Consider the following 9306-nt stretch of genomic DNA (forward strand, 5'->3'; position numbering starts at 1 on the left):
TCCAACAGATTTCTGGAAATATGTCAGAGCTAGTGGGAGCATAAGTGTTATGCTGATAATCATCATGTTAGTGGGAGCATGATTACTACGTTTAGTGTTGCAAGTTAGCAATGTTAATTATAGAAAATAAAGTTTCAATTCGTGAAGTTGCAGGGGTTGAAAAGTTGTTTTGCTATAATTAAGGGAGAGGAAATTATACTTCGTTTCAATTCTAAAGCTTAGATTGAGATTTTAATCATCTTTAGTCAAGAATATATATATGTATGAATTTTATGTTGGAATGGTTCAACTTGAAGAAATTCTATATATATTGCGTTCTCAAAATTCAATTATGACTACGGCATCCCTCTTCATAGTTAAATTTTGAAAACATGGCAAATATAAAAATATTGTAGCAAAAGACTGGTCTAGTATCATGTCTTTATGTCAAACATCATGAATCGTGTCCCATATGCTTCGGATATAGGATCGATTGCATGTGCTATAATATTCATCTTTTCTAAATTTTCCAAATCCTTAAGGCATTGAGAAGGGAAAAGTCTAGAACTGGATATGACTAAAGTGATTAAGCAATTGTCGAGGACAATATGAGGTTCGCCAAAGATTGGTTGCTCAGGGAAAGTTGGAAGTATGATATAAGTTGTCGGAAAGGACCGTATTGACATGTTCTGAAAAGAAGTAACTCTTGTTCGAAAGTGATAGTCAAAATGGGACTATGGAAATGTCTCCATAGGTGGAAGTTATTCAATCTATGTAAGATTAGAAAACCTTAATGCAAGAAGGATGTTCAAAGCAATGTACTTTGAATATGAGACTTCCGTTCCATAGAGATTGACCTTCTTTGGAATACTCTGTAATGACTGGTGACAAGGTTTTGGTGACTTTGCGCATAATCATTACAAGAGGAACATTGCATAAAAGTTTAAAATCTAACAGATTTTTTGGTAAATGATAGGAATCGGGGATTCTCACATTTACAATAAGGATTTGGGATTGTGAAATAAGTATCATTGGAATCATGTTCAATTGATCTACATCACAATGTAAGGATCATAGACAAACATAGTGTGCATACTTGGAGTATGGCATAACTATTGTTTAGAAAAACAAAGTGTACATGCTAGGAGCATGGGACGACTGTTGTTTTATTCAAGACTTAAGTTGATTGTTTGAAAGATTATACAATGAATAATGTGTAATCAATATGGTGATAAATAAAAGGTGGTTCTATTTATATTCAAAAGGGTTCTGAGACCATATTGGATTCGATTATTATTGTGTTTCACTTTGCATGTTTTGACTTCCAAAATAGCTAGGTTATTCTTTCCGAATGACTAAGTTATTTAAACACTCCACAGTCGTTAATATGTTGGAAGTAGGTATGAATCAAGACTGTCATGAATCGAGTTTGTAGATGGCTAAATGGGTTTAGTCATAGCAATGGTTGCTACAACATTCATGAGTGCTCATAAGTTATGAGTATTGGAATAAACCCACGCTCACTTGTATCACTTCATGGAATTTATCTCGAGTGATCGTGAGACGGTAATATCATATAAATCTTCAAACCTAGAGATATGAGTTGTTAACTATGAGTTGGTTGTGCATTGATTGCACGTAAACGCATCAGTAACTTGATGTTATAAAACGTGCCTTTGTGTACAATTCAACAAGTAGTAGAACAAGCATATGAGTCGAAGTTTATATGTTCCTTCTAGAAATAGAAGCGATATCTGGGCCCCTCGATGATTTTGTTGTGACCTATGTACCGGTCGGTCAGAACTAAATTGATGTGTTCGATTAGGTTCTTTGTCAAAAAAATCGAAAATCGGGAAACAAACTGCTGGACAATAAGTACGACGTTGTTCCATGTATTTGTCCGGCTGATATCATGAGAACAGAGGATTATATGATCACTTATCTAAAATGGCGCTTCATAGTTCAACAGAGTTTTCGAGAGCTACGATTGCTGGTTGGTTCCTGAAGTAACATACGCAAATATAGTTATTAGACTTATCCAAGTGGGAGTCTGTTGGATAAGGTGTCTAAGTCCATAACTTATTTGGTACATACTTGACCCGACCCGGCATGGTCCATTTGGGTTGCACTTCACCCAAATGATTTATGGATAATTTTATGAGAATTGTATACTTACGATTTATTAATATATTATAACTTATAATATATTAATATGAAGTCATATTATTTAATTAGTTTTAGTCTTAAATTAATTATGAATTAATTTAGAGATTAAAAAGAAGACTGATTAAATTATGGGCTATTATATTTTATATAGTGTGGGCTAATACTCATTTGTTAATGGGCTAAGCTAATATGGAAGTCCATGGATGGTCCATGGAGCTTTTAACCTATGGATCCTTGGAAAGGAAAAGACATGGGTTATTAGGGTTTCACCCTAACCATGCACACTATATAAAGAAGCATATGATGCAAGAAATGTGACACTAGGAGTGTGAGACTTAGTGGTGGCCGATTCCACAAGAAAGTATACTACTCTCTCAAAGTTTTCCAAGTGTTTGTGGTGATTTTTGATTCCATTTGAGGCATTCACACTATTGGTGCTTGGCTCTCAAACTCCAAACAATCAACCATCATCAAAAGGTATGTATTTCTACTAGTACTTTTATGATTCATAATCCTTATGCTATGCTAGTTAGGAAGAAACCTTGGAAGTTATTATTTGCATGTATTTTAGAAGAAAACATAGATCCAAGGTTTATTAGGGTTACATGCACACTTAGGAAGTGTTAGATTGCTCAAAACCCAACACCAACGAGTCACCGATGGACTCCCACCAATCTCTAGCTCTGTCTCTCAAACACCCTATTGCGTATCTCACCTTCGACCCCTCGGGGCAGAAGCTAGTAAGCTGTGCGGACTTAATGTCCGCAATCCATCGTCTGGCAGCAATGGGGTCCTTCGCCCCATGGAAGTCCGGCGCACCACTGCCCTTGAAGTCCTTAAAGGACAGTGTGCGAGATCCTGACTGGCCAGATGCCATGTCACTCCTGAACACCCTAAGGCGGTCCTCCATCCGCTCAACTATCCCTTCCTTGATCGACCCAAAAATGATGGGGATCGACTCAAGGATGCCTCTAGTGATCTCTGACGCGATGAACTCGCGTAGCCTCTCATCTACTGGCTCAGAACCTGATCCCGAACCCGATCCCTCTCCAGAACTGCCACCAGTTGGCCTCTAACGTCGTACCACCATTCTGCAATAGACACAGGCAACCATTGCTGATACTGATACTTTTAAAGGAATCACATCTATTTCAAGTTCCCTGGTCTTGTCTCGGCCTTCCTTATTTTGGGTACGAATCCTCTTCTTTCAATAGTACGGGCCCATACTACCTTCCACATCTATTCGTACCTTCTTCAAGGACTGCCTCGACTCCACCAGATCCCTTTCACTACTGTTGATCACTGCTATACTCATCCTCGGCTTGCTCTAGGGAAACCTCTGACTCCACCCTACCCGGTCCTCAGCTGCTGAAGGCCTCCTTGTGATGCCAATTAGCCATTACCTTAATACCATCACATGTGATGAGGCTCAGATAATCCTTCGAGTAACAGACTCGTCCCTACAACGGTTAGACTCAAACGTGAGCTGCGCAATAGTGCCAAATCCAGCACTCTAAGTTTATTCAACCCTGGTCACATGTGACGTGACGTATTCACCTAATGGCTAACTCCTATCACTCAGAGCCCCACAAAGCACAAAGCAAGCAGCATTCAGACAAAAGGGAACAACCTCGAGCAATTCCGTCCTCATAGAGAGAAACTGGTCTAGTATACAGTGCTAAACTCATATTGTCAGGCATAACCTAAACAGGCTATCCTACTGCCATCTACTCAATACAAGCATGCAATTCTCATAAGATGAAGCACATAAAGTAAGCACGTAATGCATCACTCCTAGATCCTTAGTCCTATTCTAACATGATGTTCTACTGAAAGTGTTAAACATAACATAAACTTGTATGGGTATTTTGGGGAATACTTACTTGAGCTCGGCCGGTCGCGCACATCACACACTAGTTTTTTTTCGTAAAACTCTTTACTTAATCCTTTAGAAAACTTTTTCTTTTTCGAAATCATTTAATCCCTTGATTCGAGTTCAGACATCCCCGAGGGTGTGTCCGAATCCCTCAAACCAGGGCTCTGATACCAACTTGTAACGACCCAATTTTTCAAGTCCAAAAATTTCATTTTTAATTAAGAACTTTGCAAAACATTTGAAAATAAACAACATTCGATCATATCGTTTCTTAAAACATATTACGTGTCCGAAAACAAAAACATGGAATCAACCATAGTATCAGAGTACAAATCCCAGAACAATCTCATAATGCGGAAAACAAGGGGTGTGTATGATGTGTCGCTACCGTACCAGCTCCTTCCCCTTCGCTGAAGAGGTACCTGAAACCAAAACTCTAAACTGTAAGCACGAAGCTTAGTGAGTTCCTCCAAAATACCACATACCATACAATCATATAATGAACAGCTAGGAGATACGGGCCTCGCCCACACTCATGGAGATACGGGCCTCGCCCACACTCTGCTAGCTAGGAGATACGGGCTTCGCCCACACTCCGCTAACTAGGAGATACGGGCCTCGCCCACACTCCGCTATCTAGGAGATACGGGCCTCGCCCACACTCCGCTATCTAGGAGATACGGGCCTAGCCCACACTCCACTACTAAACCGTAACATACAAGTATCACACACACAACGAGTATAAACAATTCTACCACACTAGCGTATATCATCATCAGACTCAGCTAAGAGATACGGGCTCTGCCCACACTCCGATACTATCATATCGTCTATACGGGCCAACCTTGGTGCCTTAGACATGTTCCTACTAGTAGGAAACTCACCTCGAAAGTAGCTACCAAAAGTCTGACTGCCGGACGTCTAACTGCTGCACCGGTAATCCTCCGACTACAAATCCATAAACATAGATTAGCCACATATAAATACCCTTAGATCAAATGACTGACCCACCCCTGTTCCAAGGTCAACTCCTTGTTCAAAGTCAACTTCCAGTTGACTGGACTCGCCGAGTCATGGCACAGACTCGCCGAGTCCTTCTCCTACTAACCTGGTCCTAAACGCCAAGTCCCTCTTCCCACTCACTGAGTCACCCTTAACTCACTACTTGGGACTATATAACCGACTCGCAATCCGACTCGTCGAGTCCAAGAACAACTCGTCGAGTCCCCACGAGCAGACCTCTTACTCGCTTCCAATTCCTCATCAGAGCATCCTTTATGAGGATTCGGGTTTCTGGGACTATTTCTACACGTTAAATTGCTAATTTCGCGTGTAGATACGAAGGGTTGGACCTTCAACACCTAAACCCCTCTTACTCAGTAACAGTTCATATGACTCGTCGAGTTTGAAGAACAACTCGTCGAGTTCCAAGCAATATTCATAGGACTCGCCGAGTTGTTCATCCAACTCGCTGAGTCTAAGGCCACCTTCATAGAACTCGCCGAGTCCCTTCGACCCATTTCCCATACTAACCAAATCTGAGACATGCAACGCTTCCAAACCATAGATCCATTTTCCTAGGGCATGCTTATCACGTAAAGTTGCAAACTTTACATGCATGCATGGCCCTATAAACTCCAAAAGGCAAAACCAAGCTCTTAATGAGGTCATACACTCAATGGGGACCTCAATCACTTCAACCACATAAACTTTATACTTTTGATACGCCCATCAGTTCCAAATCTGGAGTCCTTTCAGAACATAGAGCATAAACACATGGAGTTTGAGGTTTTAGGGCTTGAAAACCACTAATTTGGGACAAAAATGGGATCTAATGAACTAGTGATCAAGGTAAGAACTTTTCTACCTGAATGGAAGCTTCTCACAGTGTAGATTCTGGATCTACCTCCCATCCTTGCACACTTCAACCTCTTCCTTCTTCTTCTAAGCTCCAAACCTTCTTCACAAAGCCAAAAACACTCTCAAGAACAATATTGGGGCTAGGGTTTCGCTATACAGCTCTCTGGAAGTGTTAGGGACAAAGGAGGCCAAGTTAGAGCGTTTAAATAGGGTGAAAACACCCGGATTAGGGTTTTTGCCCAAACAGGGTCTACTCGCCGAGTCCGGGGACCGACTCGCCAAGTCCAAAGTTCAGTCCCTGTGTCTTATCCCGCTCCTACTTGGCGAGTTGGCCCATCAACTCGCCGAGTCCAAGGAAAAAATGCATTAATTTAAAAATGTTAATTGCAAGGAGTACGTACCGGGAACCAGGTGCTACATAACTCCCCCAAAACCATCCCATTCTCAGCCTCCACCCCTCCAGCACCCCTTCCATGAAACCCAAACCCTAATTGAGCATTTGTTAGATAAAAGAAGGTGTTTTTGAGTGCTTTGGAGTATGCATGGTGCACCTTGGAGAAGAAGGAACTTCTTGGAGAAGTCTTGGTTGCATTGGAGCTTGTAGATCTGGACTTTGTTCACCTTGATCTATCTTCTAGATGCATAAAGTTTGAATCTTGATGATGCATTTGTTAGATCTAGCTACTTTTGGGGGTTATGAGCTTTTGGTCATTTTAGTGCATAAAGTTTAGAACTTGAAAGTTTGTGACCTTGTTAGGGATAAAGTTGGAAACTTTATTCATCTAAACATCATTGTAATTCAGATCTTAAGGTTGGAGACTTGGACTTAATGGATTAAGTTGAAAAAGTTGCACTTTTGGTCCCATTTGATGCTTAAAGGGTAGATCTTGGTGGTTTGGACCATTATAATGGATAAAGTTGGAAACTTTATCCATTATGGAGATTTTAGAATCCATAAAAATGTGATCTTGATCCTTCTATACCTTCCACGTTTTGGCTTTTGGACCTTTTCTAGACCTGGAAAGTCATAATAGTTGAAACTTTATGACTTGGAATGATGTTTTCGGATTAGATATGTGTGTTGGATGAAAGGAATTAAGAGATTAAGCACTTAATGGAAAAGTGCCTTTTGGCCGAGTACGTCGGGTGTACCTTCGGGCACGCTGTGCGTACTCGTATGGGGTTCCAATTCTGGATGAATAGTACGCCATGCGTACGAGTTGAGTATGCTGGGTGTACTCAGCCTGAAGTTGACTTGTTGGCCTTGACTTTGTTGAACGTTGACTTTTGACCAAGTTTGACCCTAGGTCAAACTTAAGGGTTTTGGGATATTAATTACAATTTTATTTGGTTCTAGTATTAGTGGATTTGCGGGTGCAAGCAGTGCAGAGAAGGGATCATGTCGTAGTGTTTCAGGGTTCTTCGATTCAGGTGAGTCTTCTAACTATACTTACCTGTGTGGTAATTTTATATGTGACCGGAGGGTCTTATTTGTTGGGTTTTGAGCACTATAACACTTCCTAAGTGCACATGCAACCCTAAATACTTTTGGATCTATGTTTTCTCTAATTAGTCATGCATTTTCATTTTCCAAAGCATTCTTCTAACTAGCATACAAATTGTCAAATGAACAATACAACTAGTTAGATGACTTACCTCTTAGGACTTGTAGTTCCTAACCTTTGAAAGCTTGTGCACCTCAAGTGTGATGGCTCTAATGGTTCACAAACACCAAGTGCAAGAGGAGGCTTAAGAGAATAAGTTATTTGGCACAAAATCAAGTACAATCTCTTAGAGTGAAGATGGTACCCGATTTTGGCTCTTAGGGGGTTTATTTATATTGTGGCAAATGCTAGGGTTACACTTTGTAAACCCTAATGACCTTTCATATACTTAGGATCCATGGGTTAAACTTTCATGGACTATCCATGGATTAATGGTGTAGCCCATCCTAAATAACTATGGATCATTAGCGCACATTATAAATATCATTGATTTACATAATCAATCCTCATATATTTAATTAGTCTCTTTTGATCACAAAATTAATTCCAAACTAATTCATGATCAATACTAATTAAATAATATGATTTCTCAATTAATATATTATACTTGTAATATATTAATAAATCATAAATAACCTTATTCTTAAAAGTCCATCCTATCAAATTCCACTGATGAAGGCAACCCAAAGGACCATGCTACAATCGGGTCAAGTACATCCCAGTTATAGTTATGGCTTAGACGCTAAATCCAACAATCTCCCACTTGGATATGTCAAATAACTATAACTGCCAATGTACCTCTAGGATCCGACGTAGCAATCGTAATCTTTCAAAATCTGTTGTCGAACTCTGACCTAGTCAGTGACTCGTCCTTTAGATAAGGGATCATATATTCCTCTGTTCTCAAGATATCAGCTGTACAAATACATGGAACAATGGCATACTTATTGTCCAACAGTTTGTTTCTCGATTTCTGATTCGTCTGACATAGAACATAACTGAACACATTAATTTAGTTCTGACCGGTCACGACACATAAGTCAAAACAGAATCATTGAGGGGCCCAAGATATCGCTTTATTCCTCTTAGGATAAAAGGGAATAGAAAAACTTCGACATTATATGCTTGTACTAACTACTCATCAAATCATGCACAACGACACGTTTTATAACATCAAGTTACTGATGCGTTTTCATGCTATCAATGCACAACCAAATCGTAGTCAACAACTTATATATCTGGTTTGAAGACTATATGATATTATCATTTCATGATCACTTCTGATAAATTCCATGAAGTGATTCAAGTGAGCGCGGTTCGATCCAATACTCAAATCTTATTTCAGAAGTACTCATGAATGGTGTAGCAACTGTTGCTATGCCTAACGCCTTAGACAATCTGACAAGCCAACTCATGATAGTCTTCTTTCATACTTACTTCCAACATATGATCGACTGTGGATAGTTTGAATAATCTTACTATTCTAGAAGTCAAAACACGCAAAGTGAAACACAAGAATAATACTAATCCTATATGGCCCAAAACTTGTGAGCGTAAATAAAACACCTTTTATTTAATCACCATATTGATTACTCATTATTCATTGTATAATGTTTCGAATAATCAACTTAATACTTGAATTAAAACAATAGTTATCCCATGGTCCAATCATGCACACTATGTTTACCTATGGTCCTTACTTTGTTAAATAAATCAATTGTATTTCCAATTAACCCCATTTCACAATTCCAAATCTTCAAGTGTAAGAATACAAATTCTTGCCAGTATTAGAATGTGTTAGCTCTAAACTATTATGCAAACATTCCTTTGAAGATTGTTACAAGACAATTCCATGGAAATGAAGTCTCAAATTCAAAGTACATTCCTTTGAACATCCTTCTTTGCATAAAGGTTTCTAAC

The sequence above is a fragment of the Lactuca serriola genome, chromosome 7 (assembly GCF_051521515.1).
Source record: "Lactuca serriola cultivar US96UC23 chromosome 7, Lser_US96UC23_V15, whole genome shotgun sequence".
NCBI classification, from domain to species: Eukaryota; Viridiplantae; Streptophyta; class Magnoliopsida; order Asterales; family Asteraceae; genus Lactuca; species Lactuca serriola.